This window comes from Neolamprologus multifasciatus, chromosome 7, assembly GCF_963576455.1.
Source record: "Neolamprologus multifasciatus chromosome 7, fNeoMul1.2, whole genome shotgun sequence".
Taxonomy (NCBI): Eukaryota; Metazoa; Chordata; class Actinopteri; order Cichliformes; family Cichlidae; genus Neolamprologus; species Neolamprologus multifasciatus.
In genome coordinates, this window is record NC_140445.1 from 23,211,189 (window position 1) to 23,227,541 (window position 16,353).

Consider the following 16,353-nt stretch of genomic DNA (forward strand, 5'->3'; position numbering starts at 1 on the left):
AACCTAAAGTCGCCCCAGAGGGGCTATTAGATGACAAATCCTTGCTATTGACCAGGTTCTGCCCTCTGCTTGCTCATGAGTGACGTCCAAACCTCTTTGATGTCCCTCACCACAACAACACCAGCTCCACTTCCTTTTCTTGAGAAGTACAAAAATGTGAGTCGCAACTTTTAGGCAATCGAAAAAGAGCAGGAGAAGGTTAAAGGGGCGAAAAGGGACTCACAACACTCAAAGTAAGCCAGATGTGGAAAACCGCGCCTGCTGTGGACCTGCATTAATGAAGGCATAGATTCATCTAAGTGTGCTGATAGGCAACAGGATACCGTGTGATAGGCCATTGCACATACACTCACTCACCTGGTCACATGTGCTAGCAATAAGTTAGACTTGCTGCCACTCTGTTCAATCAAACAGATGGGATATGGGTGAGATTCGTCTGAGTTTTTTCACAGAGATGAGAAATAAAAGCATATGGGAGAAAGAGCATACACTGCTGAAATGCAGCATACATTGTGTAATCTGTAAGTAAAGGAGCTGATTTACATTTAGCACAAATATATTAAACTTACATACCGGGCCCTAAAACAGTCTTTTCAAGTGATGCAGTGCCACTTTTTATAGTAATAATAATAATAATAGCTTTTAAATGGGAAAAATAAACCATAGTGTCTTTTAGTTTTTATCTGGACAATCATACATTCAATGAAAGCAAAACTAGTACTTAGCACAGAACATTGTATTGTATTGTATAAAAGCTTTTTTGTGGTAAGTTTAAAAGCTAAAATGCCTCTTTTAGTTATAAAAACTTTGGTGATAAAGCACAATAATTTTAAAGTTCTGCGAATAATTTATCCTAATATAATTCAGACATACATTTAGTGTGTGCCATTAAGTATCATTACCACAATGCTCACAGCTATTTTGTGTTTTTTTCTTTGTTTTTTATTCTGGTGGAATCAAATAATGATGTAGATCAAGGTTAATATCCAACTTAATTTACTATGTCTGTCTTTTAAGTTGTAATGTTATTTTCATCTATATTAATTTTGCTAATTTAAAACTAAATGTATCTGATAACTAGAAAAAGAGATGTTTTGTTTTAGCATAAATGGGCTGGTGTCAGTATGGAGAACAGTAAATCAGTACATATATGGCTGCAAATTGCTTTGTGACTTTAATTGTTATTATTATCATTAGTTGCAAAATTCTGCAATATTACCTACCTTAATAAAAGTCTTATAAGGAAGACCTAGACTCATGTATCTCTGTCTAGGAGACTCATGGGTGTTTCCTTTTCTACACCTTTAAAACAGCAGAGAGATTTCAGAAAGGAGTTTTTAAGTAGAGTTGCACTGGTATTGCTACAAGACTTGTTTTTCGTCTATGATTTGATCATACCATCAAAGATACTAGTGCACTTCAAAGGTACGCAGAATAAATAGGCATATGTGTACAGAAGACAGTATGTACACTGTAGTGTGACTCACATCTCTGTCGCAGCAGTATCCCTCCAAGGCATTCAGCAGAGCATGCATAACATACAGTATGCCAAAGATCTCCACAATTTTAACTGTAAGGCATTTTTTACAGTAAAAAGAATAACAGTTTGAATATATTAGCATTCACAAAAAGACAGCAGAAAGTGCTGCACAAAAGGAGAAGTAGGGAGGAAAAGAGTGAGGGAGAGCAGAGGGTGAATGAAAATGTAAAGACTGCTTGGAACACTTAAATTAAACTGTACGTGAACTCCTAAACGCCAACAAAATCTATTCTTCGTCGTTACACATGACCGCAAAACGCTTGCAGCCATCATGCAGGAATGCTAGGTTGAGATTTTTATAGGCTTTAAACATATATATTTCCTTCCCAGGTAAAATAAGTAAAAGATCTTTGCTCAGTACTTTAACTTTAGGTTCTGATGTGTACTGACAGTTTGAGATTAGATGTGATATATATATATATATATATATATATATATATATATATATTTTTTTTTTTTTTTTTTTTTTTTTTTTTTTTTTAAATTTTGTTTAAGTTTGACAGCGTTGTGGCGTGTAACTACATTGCTGGTTTTCTGATCTCTCATCAGCTGCTCTCAGTGACACATCACATTAGACTGGGACTGAACTGTGGTAATGATAACCACAGTTGCATGGTTACGATGGTATTTAAGAAGCCTAATGTCCTGTTTGTTTTCCTATGTGTTCTCTCAGAGGTGCTCTCAACCCAGCAAGAGTGTCATGATTGGTGTTTTTTTGTCTGTGTACATGTTCGGAGACACTCCCTCTCTTAATCTGGGCAGGCCTTTTTCTCCCTCTTCATGTGTCTGTCTCCCAGCTTCATTCAGTAACTCACTTTCCCTCACTCGCTCTTTTCTTTCCCTTTCTACTTCCCCTCTTTATGTCTGCTTGTTTCCTCCTCCTCCTCCTTCTTTTTTCTGCCCTTTCTCCTCCCACAGGGGTTGTATGCATTCCTGCCAAGGGGGGCGGAGGTGTCTGTGATCCGGCCTCGATAAGGACCAGACCTCGCCTCCGCGCTACTCTCCCTCGTGTTCACCCTAGTCCTCACCCCCTCCCTGGGAAAATGGGTGTACCCTCCTCCCTGGCAGGGCACCGGCTCCCCTTTGAGTGTGCTGCCATGGCTGGCAGCAGAGACTTAACATGATTTGTTTGTCTGCTGCTGTGTGTTTGCACCAAGCCCTAGCACCAACCTCCATTACTCCTGTCAGAGATCCAGAGGGCTGGTTAGCTGGTGCAGATCAGAAGCGAAGCCGCCAGAGGCTGGATGTGGAGGGTTAAAGGGGTGTTAAAGAGGCTGAGGTAAGGACGGCTAGAGATGCACAGGGGTTTGAAAAGTCACATAATGGAAGCATTCAGCATTTTTAAAGTAAGTCAAGCTGCAGCTGCCTGTAAGAAAGAAAGAAAAGAAAACAAGCACACACATTCACATGGAGACACACACAAAACCATTTCACTAATCACTCAGTTTTATCCATGAGGATTGAGGGGTTTGTCATTCTTCTTTTTTTCTCTCTCTTTTTTTCTTGGTGTTTTCTAATTGGCTCACTTCCTGGTGCACTGGGAGACAGCAGGCACAGGAGCGGCTGCCCAGCCGGCCCATTGATCTTTCATCAGCCCATAGAGTTAAAGTTGAAGGCAGGAGGGAAAGGCTGGAGAGGCTGTCCCTCTTTTTATGGCAGCCCGCTGGAGCCTGCCTCAGATTGTTCCCTGTTTCCTCAAATTGTTTTTCATTTAGTCAGGCTGCAGCGCCGTGCTGCTCTGAAGAGGTGAGGTGGAGTGTCACAGACATTTAGGGGAGCACGTAACAGCTACAGTCTGGGTAGGTGGATACAATAGTATAGCGCAACTGCATTGCTGATAGCATTTTAGCTTCTATGTGTCTGTGTGCGTATGTTTGAGTATCTAGACATATGTGCTACTTGTACTCTGTATGAAAATGGCCTACAGGCTGAAGGGCTTTGTAGTAGATGATAACCTCATAGCCTTATGAGTGATTATCGTAAGAGTCCATTCAACTGTCTTTGACTCTATAATCTTATAAAGCTCTATTTTAGATATCATTACTAGAGCAGCAGTAATCTTAGATGACACACTGGAGTACCACTAATTTAGTGGGAGATGATATAGTATATTAAATTGCTTCACTTGATAATATTTCTATTAGTCAAAGCCATTTTAGATTATGAACAACTATAAGAGGTCTTAACAACTCAAGTTTCACTTGAGGGGCTAAAATTACCTTGATCAATTTGCATGAAAGCCATGGTAGTGGTCAAGACATCCACGTGACATCCAATCAGAGGGTCTAATCAGTATGTGGGTGTGGTCCGTTGTATCCCCAACAGTATTCCATTGATCTGAGCTCCAGCGCTGAGCTGCAGCAGTCATGTAGGCCCTAAATTGGTCATCTAACTGATATGTGATATTAGGATCCTTCTTCGAGGAAGCTCCACAGGGATCTGGTCAGAGGGAGAGAGAGAGGGAGAGGGAGAGAGAGCGAGAGAGGTGGGGGTTGAGTGAGAAAGAGAGCGAGAGAGAGAGACTTCAGATCACCAGATCAATTTTCACTGGACTTTGAATATTTCATGGAGTCTTGCAACAGATACACGAATAGGCTAAATAACAACAACCCCATCCCATCACAAACATACATCAGGTTGTGTAATCTCAACCAAAAAAAAACATGAACATAAATATGGTGTTTTTAATCCTTCATGAACTACAAAAAGGCTTGGACATCAGAAGACAAAGCCCTACTGAAAGAAGAAAAAAAAACCATTGACTGCATTAATAGATTCTGGTGAAAATTTATTGCACAGCTCAGAAAGATCATTCTGAGAAGATGATGCCCAGACGCAGAGACACGCAAACACACATGGCCCCTTCACCCAAAGGGCCGAGTTAGGGGAATCATGTCTGGATTATGTTTCTAGTCCCAGCAAACATGTGGCTGATATAAGGCTCAGATAGTGACTCAGCCCTGGTTCTTAAAAGTGGACACAAAAGACAACCTCCTTAAAAAGCCTGTGATATAGATTTAACAGATATGCCTGCGTGTGAGTGCATGAGCGCATTTGATTCACTTGTCTGCTTAATTCTGTCTGAATTGTGTAAGATCCTAACACGAATGTCTCATCGCTAAAGAAAAACTTAAATTACATGCTGTGTAAAGCAGACCGTAAATCTATCAGGACTCTCAGCAGTAACAATGCAAAGGGGGTAACACGCTCTTAGAGCAATAACCCACACCTGACCCCTAAACCTTCGTGCATGGAAAGGATGTTGTTTCACCGACTGTCTTCGAGTACTTTCCTCTCAGAAAGACATCAATGAAACCAGAGCTTGTCATGCTCTGTATTTGTTTATTAAGTATTCTACTGGACTGGCTCACTCCCAAGATGGCTGTAACTGAGAGATTTGTTCATGTAGGCATTAGGGCTGGCTATCAGTGGTGAATTATTTATTGCAAAAAATCTTCCTTTCCTTGACGGATGAGGGAATATGTAGGCTCACTGACTCTGCCTTGTATTAACAAGCAGGATGAAAACATTGTTAAAAACTGTACACTGATGCTGAGTTTGGGGAGAAAAAAGGTGTGGGAATATTTATTTAGAGGAAAATAACTGCAGTAATAAAATTGCAAATAGATGATCTGGTAATACATTTGCCACAGTACACTGCTTGCTGGATGTCTATTTTTTCAAAGGAGATTTAACATGTGTATTTGATAACTAAATTTCACTACTATATAAATTAACATTTCTAATTTAAGTAATTAAAGGTTATTTAATTTTTTACATGTTGTTTTTGTGCTTTTTTGTTTCAGCTCTTTATTTCAAAACTCCCAAAAAGCTGTCAGCCTTTCAATGCCTCATTAAAATGTTTGAATGATGCATATTTAAAACAAAAAGAAACAGAATAAATGTGATCAAGAGCAGCATGTGCTGCCTGCTTCCACTGACAAGAGCATCAAGAATTCCACAGGAGAGAAGCAGTGCTTGCAAAATATCAACTCGGTGGAACCCCGACTACTATTTCAGTTTATCTAATAAAATGGAAGCAAAAGAATAGACACAGGTCTTTGTGTGAGGAGAAAGTCTGTTACTATTGACATCTTTCCTGACAAATTTAAATCACAAATGATTTGTTCAAATAAGACTAAATCACATTTTGGTCCTTTTCTCTGCCCCTTTATTATGCTAGTTCTAGTAGTCTGAGCAGTGAAAGAAAAAGGGCAGAGGGGTCTGGCAATTGTCATTCAATGGCCGAGCCATTTTGGAAATCACCCTTCTCTTTTTGTTCCTGCTGCCTCCCGCTCTCTATTTCCTTATGGCACACTAGATGGAAGGCTTCCCTTTATGATTTCCAAGATACACGTACACCGCCAATCCCCCTCTTTCTTAGAGAAACAGGCACATATAAAATGACTGAATGAGTCAATCTTTCAAGCAGAAAAAAGGAAAAATCCTGGCAGTTCAGTTGACAACAGGATAACTATATAAAGCTGATTAAGCACTAATTGAAAATTCCCAAGAAGATACAAGGACGGTTTACACAGAGGCACCCTTTAGTCCTAAATCAAGTAAAATTTGGGTAAGAGTGTTTAAAAAAAACATTTTTAGTATATAATTCTAGTCAATGTGACATTTGGAAACTTCAGATCCAATCTGAATAAAATTACCCTAGCCCTATGACCCAGGGACATCCAAGCAGTCTCACAAAGAGCCACTAAAAGGGATCCATGACCCATTTTGAGTCTTGGCCCATATTTCAAGAATAAACACCAGTGAGCCCCAGCATCATCTTCACTGAAAGAAAAAAAGAAAACAACAGAGAGAAAAAAACAGAAAAGGAAAATGTTCCTCGCCCCAACTATTTAAAAAAATAACAACAGTGCAAGCATGATAAGTACATATAACTACATAAAATCTAAGCTACCAATGGAACTGCTGAACATGTGCATGCTGACAGTGTGATGATGTTTTGAGCAACTGCAGACCTGCTTTAGAATGACCCGAGTGTTAAGGTTTTAATCTGAAAATAAATAAATAAAGAGTCAGGCATGGCCTCCAAGCTGCCAGTCTCACACTGAAGGAAAAATATTATCATCAAAAGGGAATGAAATTCACTGGCATCACCACTGGACACAAAATAACCGCTGACTTTATGCACCAGTGTGTGTGTGTGTGTGTGTGTGTGTGTGTGTGTGTGTTTGAGGAGTTTTAACCCTCTGCCTAAGAATGTCAAACAGCGTGGAGTTTTGAATTGTGTGACTTCTACCTTGTCCTCGTCACAAGGTTGAATATTAATCCACAAATGACCTCCATTTTTCACACCTGAATCAAAACACTCAAGTTCTGACACACACACACAGAGTATATTTTCAGAGTAATCCTTATCACACTGCTTGTACCAGCCTGCAATCAGACACCAGGTGATGTGGTATGGTGGGAGGGATGATATGAAGCAGAAAATGTGAGCATGTCTTCAGTCTTGTAAAGGGCTTAAAAGGACTGCACTGAATGCTGGAGAAAGAAATGAAAATCAAGGTGTGAATCAGTTTCTAATGTGCTTCTGTGTGTGAACCTTAAGCTACTTTAACATGTTGCAACAATAGTCACTGTATCAAAACCTCCCAACCTAATACGGGAGTAAGATAGCAGCTAAAACAGAAGTAGAAAAATAGCAAATAAATTTTAAAAAAAAAACTGAGTGTAGCCTATGTATTATTAAAAATGGACATTGTCAATTTTAGTGGTCATTTTGAAATCCATTGCTGTGATACTGCTCTGATTATTTTTTAATTATCAAACCATATTACCTTCAAAAAGTAGTTTTAAAACATATCCAGTTCTTTATATCAGGATATGTTGCAAAATTAAAATTTCTTACTAATATCCATCAGTAGTCCCCACTGTGGAGCAAACCTGGAGACATGACATCAATACGATCATCAGTATTTACGTGACCAGGAAATGTCCCGAGAAATGTGTTTGGAAACGACTGAAAAATGATGACCAAGCGCTGCTTGGCCGGACGCGTCTTGCCTTCAGCGTGGAGTTAGTTTGTGCGCCAGGCGCCGAGGAGAATAATCTGTTTACAATGTGTGCGTTGATGGCCATTTTTTATGATGTTGTTTAATCCACAGTGGAGTAAAGGGTGGGCTGTGTAGCAGAGCCCCAGACAAACTGGCTCCAGTGGCCATCTCTGTAGCCTATAGGCTTCTCTATTTGAGCCGAGAGACAGGTGTAAATCTCTCTTGCGATCTTTACTCTGCACTCTGCGCGACACTCACCTGAAGGTAAATAAATGGTTTATGGCCAAGTAAATGAACCACCTCTCCTGCTTTGTGGGCTTGTGCACCGAAAAAAGAAGAATAGCCTGAGGATAGATGTCATTGTCATGAATTGAACCGAAAAAGGAAAATGGACAGTGTGTGGTAGATACGTAGGGAGGGAAATATTAATATATCGATTTGTGTATCTATCGGGACGGGAAAGGCGGCATTTATTCATAATTTTGCCATAAGACATCTTTATTAAGCTTTTTTTTCTTTTTCTTTTTTTTAAAGAAAATGAAGAAATAAAGTTCAGTTTACAGAATGTTTCTAAATAGCTGCTTTTTAATCCAATCAGAAGTATCCAAAGCTGAGTAGTGGTCATGTAAACTTGATACAAATATAACGCAGAAAAATCAATTACTGTTAGCTAAAATATTTTCAGAAAATATGCGCATAGATAGCTCTATTTCGCTTATGGGGCAGCACTATATTTACTGGCGGATTCGTTTGACTGTGTGTGTGAATACTTTTAGACACCGTTATTTTAAATGGATTGATACACAAAATAATCTCAGTGTCCCTGGATCCCTTTGCTATGCTGTCATTGGCACCCGTAGTGTGTGTGTGTGTGTGTGTGTGCGTGTGTGTGTGTGTGTGTGTGTGTGTGTGTGTGTGTGTGTGTGTGTGTGTGTGTGTGTGTGTTAAGACAGAGCAAGAGAGAGAGAGAGACCAAAAGAGAGAGAGGGGCGCTATTATACCAAAATTCTGCAAAGTAGGTCTGTGCCATTCTTGATTAGGGATTGTTCCCAAAAGATGGTTGCAGACATGAGATAATGAGGTCCTGTGATAACGCGGGCCTCCTTTAAGTTTTTCCCATGAAACGAGACTGTCGCCAGTCCACAAAACGACACTGTGCTTCGGCACCACGCTACTCACTTCTCATTTGTCGAGCACAAAAGCTGATCCGCCCCAAATCCGCACTAACAAACCAGGGACCGGGAGCAAATCATATAATGTTCAATCGTATTCACTTCTCCACTAATTAACTGGACTCCTACCTTATTCTTAAATACAGTGACCAATTAAACTGCCGTGTTTGCCAAAGGTCTCTGGGGCCACAGCCGGTCGCCAGGAACATTTGTGAAGGTCTGCGGCTTCACAATAGGCCATGGATCTTATTAGGTGAATGACCCCAGCGAGGAAAGGTTAGAGGCTTTTTCACTGTCGTCGCTGGAAAACTAAGATGCTTCCTAATCGGATTTTAATTGCTTGGTTGAGTGGCTGATTCGTGTCCTCTCAGTGTTCGCAGTGGGATGAGTTTGTATTTCTGCGCCGATCCGCAAACATATGAAATTGTGACCATGATGTATTAGATTAAATTATAATTTTAATTTACAATCAGAATTATTTTATTTAATTGAAGAGAAACCCGAGGTTTTATATACAGGGCTGAAATCAACAGGTGTAAACAGAATCTGTACGCAGTTATAACTGTTTCTGCACAGAGCACTGATACTTTAATTTAAACCCCCCTCTCTGTCTACTTCACAGTGAGATCCAATATCCTAACATACAGCTATAAAGGCGGTCGTGACCACAATGACCATCAGTCCAGCACATAGATCCACGAAGGGGACACAGTTACATTTATTTATTTTTGCCTCGGCAAATGTGCTATTTTTGCAGCAGTTGCGCGTACTGAGCCTAGCCTGCGCTTATTAGAGGTCACTCTAGACTTCTATAAGTTAAGCCAAGCAGGTTTAGCTTACGTTCAAATACTCCCCCTCATTACCCCAAAAAATGTCTTTATACAAAACATCTGTGGGGGAGTACAATAAATGAAAGCACGGCTCCAAACCGCATCCTACTTCTTTTAGATTTTCATGTGGTTTTCGTGTATTGTCTAACTCAGTAAATACGGCCAGTCTCATATTTCAAATGTCACAATTCTCTGACGACTTGCAATTTGAACATGAAAAAGCAGCAACGGCAGACAGCTAGTAAAAAGAAAAAGGGAAAAGGTGGCTCTGAAACCTATTACATTACATTCGCATTTACTTCTGAACAGATGTATTTGAATTTTTTTTTTTAAGTTCCTACCTATATATATACACACACACACACACACACACACACATACACACATATATATATATATATATATATAGAGAGAGAGAGAGAGAGAGAGCGAGAGAGAATTGTTCATAAAGTTTTAGTTCATAACTTTGCCCAGCCAGATGAAGCTTCACATTCAGTTGCCACAGAAGTCGTTAATTTAAGAAGTTAAGAAGTTAGTTTTTAATATGAGCACACAGATAATTTTAAAGTCCTTTAAATGACCCAGTTAATTTATGATTGTAACCCATCTGAGAAATGTAAGTACTTATTATTGATTATCCACACATCCGCACCGTTTTTAAGCGCTGCGCTTGCCATAACTTTACAAAATAAGAAAATAATTTAAAAAAAAACAAACTCTATTCTACTTCTAAACAATATAAAGACTTTCGGGATCTTAATAAACATGGAGAATATGAACATATGTTGCTGTCTGTTGTTGATTTCTCAGAAGAGAAAACGTTTCAACTGCAAGCAACTTAATGCAAGGCTCCAAATACCCAGAGGAGGTTTCCGCAAACATTTACAAGGCATTATAGTTTCAGAAGTTACTGCAGGGATGCATCCAAAGCACGGAGAAGCATGTAGAAGATTCAATTGACCGCACTCAACTTTGCCGCCGTTTGAGCTTGCAGCATACACTTCAAATTTTTGTTCCCGCTACTGACAAAACCGTTAATTCACCCAGAAACGGGAGGTCAAGTTTCAGCAAAAGCAGAAAAAAAAAGATGGGCGACAGCTCACAGGAACATTTGTGTAAGACCGCAAAGGTTTCTGTGTACAAAGAGCTCCAGTATGCCCTGGGCTTTCCTAAAATTATCCGTCGAGCGTTATTATGACACTTGTTGCTTCTATCTATATGTTTCAAAAATGTGAAGTCAAGAGTGAGTTCACTCAGCTCAAATTTAGCAGGTGTGTTTAAGAAGAAGTGTATATAAATATGAATAAATTCTGTGAATCTTGTGAACGATCTGACAACGAATCTGGACATTTTCAGTTCGTTTTGGAGCAGTTTTTGTCATAATTATTTAAGACTTAAACACTGGATTCGCTGTATTTTAAAATAAAGCTTGGGTTGTTTCACACAAGGTGAAAATTCAGAGGCATCTTTTTTATTTGGATCTCGTCATTTCCTGAGTGATATCATTATGTATCTCATAAAAGTTCGACATTTTACTACTATCCTATGTGAGAAAGAAAAATCTGTACGTGTTACACAAGCCTGTGCTGCTTTATTTCTTTTTGCTGCTGCCTCTCTTCTGTTGAGTAAAACAAAAAACTAATGGGATGAGCTGCAGTGAAATCCGCAGTGAAAAGGCTGGATTATAGGCTCAGGCCTACACACAGCACCTGTAGGGAGTGGCTGGAGTAACCTTCTCAAAATAACTCACAAAACTTATCCCAGCAGGTTGCAGCGAGGTTCAACAGGAAATATGACAGACCACCTGAGGTACAAATCCAGGAAGACCTGGCTTACCTTGAGGGTAGTGGCACCTAAGATAGTTTTATAAGGTCATTTAGGGATGGGGTGCACTGCTGTTTATGTAGCATAACTGGGCTGCAAATTTTTTACTGCATTTAAGCAGCTCCCTTTAAGTCATACTCACTACCTTGATGTGGTCTGTCTCTGAGCCTGAAGCCTCCTTATTCCTTATTTAATGTCTATCACAGTACTTACCATGGATTTACTTTAAACATTGGTATTACACTTGATCCAGTTACCTCAATCACCATTCTTGGTAAGCAAATATCTGATTGTGGGACAGAAAGACATAAAAGACATGTATTCAACCATCCCGTCAGTGGAAATCAGTGCTGGTTTCTTTTACCAAGCTTTCCAGACTGCATGGCACTTGCTTTTCCGCCTATGGTTTTCCATTTCAAAGCCCTGTGTCTCCATGTAAATACAAAAACACAGTAATCCAATCTGACCCCATTGCAAATTTTCCAGAAACTATTGGGGGGTAGTGGGGTTGACATGAGCCACACACTTATCCCACTTAACCTCTAGAGAGAAGCCACCCTAACCCCTTAGTCCAAGATTCCCTTGGTTGAGGAATGCACTGCTTTATACCACTCTGCTCTTAAAAGCACCATGTCTCGAGGTTGCACTCAATGGCAAAACCTTATAACTTTGTGAGACCATAAACCCAAAGCAGCAGAGAGTGGATGCCAATGGTGGGGAAGCTAAATGGACAGCAGATACCAACATTGGGGCCTTCCCTGGCCACCGTTCTGCCCAAACCCAAATACTTTTTGATTTAAACCCAAAATCGTCCCTAACAGTTACATCTCATGAACAGAGCAGGAGCATATTTATACTGTGCTAACTTGATGACAAATAACCCGAGGAATTTTCTGTTCTCCATTTACTATTGTTTGCTTTTTAGCATGCAAAACTAGTTCCAGTAGAATTCCCATTGCTCAGGATACAGCGGGAAAGATGCTTATCTCCCACGTTGGCGAGTGGTGGCACGTAAAGCAAGCTGAAGACTTCTGACACATGGTCCACATCTGAGGCATTTGCCATGAGTGTCTTGATCACACAGCATGTAGCTACAGAGAAAGCCTGACGGCTGTTTATGGGGTTGAGCAGACAAATCCCCCGCATTATACTCTACAGGTGATGCATGCCACTGGACTGGTTTTGTTCTAATAGCGTTGTGTACATTGCACTTTCAAAACGAAGCTGTCAGTTCTTACTCTTTTCTGCAGCAACAGGAATAATGGGCATGGCCTGGTTTATGTAAATAGGAAACATTTCACAAACTTATTTTGTGAGCTCCTTTGGAAAACGCAAGCCATTTTAAACAAAACACAAACTCCTGTGATTTCTTGATCTAAACACGATTATACTGAAATGTTTGTATGTAAAGTTTCTCAATATCTAAACTGGCGACACTGATTTCATTCCTTTCATGTAATCAATAAATGTATAAATTAATCAGTTTGTTTTTTATACCTTGTGTCAGATTTGTTTGGGTTTTTTGCTTTGGTTTTTTTTTTGTTGTTTTTTTTGCACCCCAGAGGTCTTTAAAGCATGCCCTGTTTAAATTATGAATATAAAGCTTTATGCTCCCCCAATCTTCCAACTGCTTCATCGTTAACTGTGTGGTAATAAGGTAAATGTTATGAGCCTGCATCACTGCTGATGAACAACCTTAACCAAAAACAGCAAATAAATCCCTAAGATCAAATTTCAAAAATAACATTTTCCTTAGTCAGCCTGTAGTCAATGCTTTGCCATCAATAGGCACATCTTCTAATTAACTAAAATAGTATTCAATCAATACCCATAACTGGCCTTTGCAAGAATTGATGAGAGCAAGGGTTGACTTGACAAAAAATGATTGACATGGACATTTCATCAACAGGTAAAGAGCTTATCAATCTTCCAGCCAATTGACTAAAACATTTGTGTTATTCTGGCTAGAGCAAGTTAGAGTCTGCACTCTTTTTGGGAGGCAATATGGTCTTGGTTAATCAATTTTAGCCCCACCTAAATGTCTGAGGTAAATGGTTTGTATTCAGAAAGTCATTATGCTGTTAATTGACACCCCCCCCCCCCCCCCCTCTTCTTGTTGGGGTGTACATAATGAAGTTTGGGGTCATTATACTTCTTGGATACACCAATCTTGTGATGTTTCCTTTTCCTATCATGTTCTGTTAGGGCTGATGATTCTCACCAGACAATCTCCTCTATCCAGGAGTGGTGCCACCAAGTCTGTCCTTGCTTATCATTAACAATCTGCAAATAAACAGGACAGCATACATTACATCACTTGCAGCTCCATGATCAATTCCAGGAATGTCTTTGAAGCTTTGCTTAATGAACCTACACAGTGTAGCTGCTCTGTGTAGTTAAGCAATGAAAGCTTCATAACCCATGACATCAGTGCAGGTTTTTTCATCCCTGATAATATTTTAAGGCTTGTAAAGGAATATAAACAAAAATAAAATAAAGTAATAAAAACACAGAGTGGTTGTAGTTTTCTCTTCTTCTTCTCTACCTTTTTCCCAATAATCTTAAGTCACATCGTTCAAGGATCATTTCCGTAAACTGTGTGGACAGTACAGCATGACAGCTTTAAAACACAAGCCATCCCCGAAGCTACCTAAAATCACGCAAACCACACACACACCCACACACGTGGAGTGAGAAATTTTAGAGGCTGTCCAGTCAAATATACTACCCCTTCTGATTTTGATATGCATGATCTCTGTAGAAAAGGGAAGCGCTGACAAAGTTGGCTTCATCAATCAGTTGTGTCAGCTTAGTCCTTTTTATAGCCTCCCGAAGTCCCTGAGAGCCCTAACCCTGTAAAAGTTTATAAGTATTGACCATTCCCTACTTGCTTAGCTAATGAAGGCAGCTTGGCCACATAGCCTGGAAGGCTGCCACAGTGTCAACACTGCTTCCCATTTGATGACACCCTGCGCTAAATTGAAATGTGCCGCTAATGGGGGCGAGTGTTTAAAGAAGAATAAGCCCCAGTAATTGACACAGACCTGACCTCTCTTACACAAAGAGATGACTGCAAGCTCTCATATAGAAAACAGCACCTTAATGCTGGACATTGCACGCACTGTTTAGCTACTTAGCTCCAGGTGTTCTGTAAGATCTCCATTCAGTCAGAAGTTGCTGGAGCTTATCAGTAGTGGCGCATTTGTTTTCTATAGCAAATCAATAACAGAGAAAATACGCCACATCCGAGTACATCTCCTGGGGGCATATATGCATGCACTCCAGTTTACGTACTTGTATACAGTATCTACACAGGCAAGAGGGGCAGGTTTCTAAGACAGCGCCTAACAATACTTATGATGAGAGGACCGACAATAAACAAAAACCTGCACAACATGCGCGCGGTGGTCTCACACTGATACTTGCGAGCACGAGCAGTTTTTGCTGGCTCCCAGAATAAGTCCCTAAGCGCTTGTTTTCAATTCAGTGCAAGCTTTTACAAATTCTAACAACCAGTGTGCGACAAACAGGCCACATTTCCACGTTGTCAAAATATTCAGAATCGTGCATGCAGAATCATCATAATTCACTACATCCCTGTTGATTTTTGTAAGAATTTGCTCATTCCCTCAAGGACTCTCAGATCCACGCGGTCCCCGCATGGATCCATGGAGACAGACAAATGACTGAGAATTGATGGTCAATGTTTGCCCAAGGCTGCTGACTGGCCACTGCACTCTAGTTTACTTGTGAATTAGTGGTTAAATTGCATTTTGGAGAGCACTAGCGTGGCTTTGTCTTGGGTTCACTTCGACGCTGTGCAGAAAAAACTGTCACTGCACCGACTAATGAGCTGCTTCTAATTGGCGTTTTTAAGCATCTTATAAGTATATCAGCATTGTTAATAGGCGCATACTGCATGTTACCGTTATGGAAGTGCACTGTGGACCTTAAGCTATAGCGGTTATGGAAAATAGGTTATGACAGCTTGTACGGGTGTAACAGGAACAACACTGGCTCAGATAGCTTAGAAAAAATACCCGTGCATTATCAATAACACCTAGTTGGTTATCCAGCGTGAGCAACTGTCATTTTGCAGAGGCAGGCTATAACGGAATTGTTTCCCAGAGACAGTTGTGCCGGGAAAGTGTGCTATATTTAACAAGAGAATTGATTGGTAGGCTATGATTCAAAACATAGACGTTTTGTTGGGGAAGTGATAATGCAGTAGCACAAGTGAGCACATCCTCCCCGAACTGTGCTCCTCTGGGTATTGGTGCGCAAACTTGTGATACGGGTTGAGCCTCAGCAAAGATGAACTTGGCTGTTAAATAAAACCCATTTCAAGTCGAAATGAAAATATTTATATTCACTGGCTCATCAAAATAACGTATTTCCACACTATATGTACAGCACGCTTCTCTCACACCGAGTCAAATCCAAATATGGCTTGATGAGGAAAAGTGGAAGTGAAGACCTCACTGTAGGGAGTATAATCTAGGAAGATAATAAATGAAAAAAAAAATGAACACACCTTACACCCGTGAGCTTTCAAATTTTTAAAAATCAAAATAAAATAAATAGCCTAATAAACTAATTCAAGTTAAAATAACTGTTAGCGAAAGCCTCAAAGGTGTCATAATATTCGCCTAACGTTACATTACTGTCAGGAGCTTATAATAGAGCGCTTCATCCGTAACCCGGTCATATTTTCCTGAACTTTGATTTCAAAGGAGGTCGTTACTGGAAATGTTCCTCTGTTTTCCGGTGCTGATAAATCTGTGCTCGCAGAATCTGTAAACTGCGAAGTGAAAAAATTAAATTGTTATATTAAATTATGACATAAATCTGATTATAACCCAGCAGGACAGTCTTCGTGGTATTCAAACCAAAAAGAAAAAAGAAAACGCGGTGATACGGTGGGGAATGGGACAGAGAAGGAATTCAGCAGCGCAACACAACAACCGGCC

The 16,353-nt window shown here is 40.0% G+C and overlaps 1 long non-coding RNA gene across 1 annotated transcript in view; it reads right to left on the minus strand.

Annotated features, from left to right (window-relative positions):
* Nucleotides 1-4,288, minus strand: part of LOC146514254 (uncharacterized) — a 37,929-nt gene extending 33,641 nt beyond the window's left edge. Inside the window, exon 1 of the long non-coding RNA XR_014875202.1 lies at nucleotides 3,760-4,288. This is a non-coding gene — a long non-coding RNA (uncharacterized LOC146514254). The remainder of the gene's footprint in view (nucleotides 1-3,759) is intronic.
* Between the last annotated feature and the right edge of the window lie 12,065 nt (nucleotides 4,289-16,353).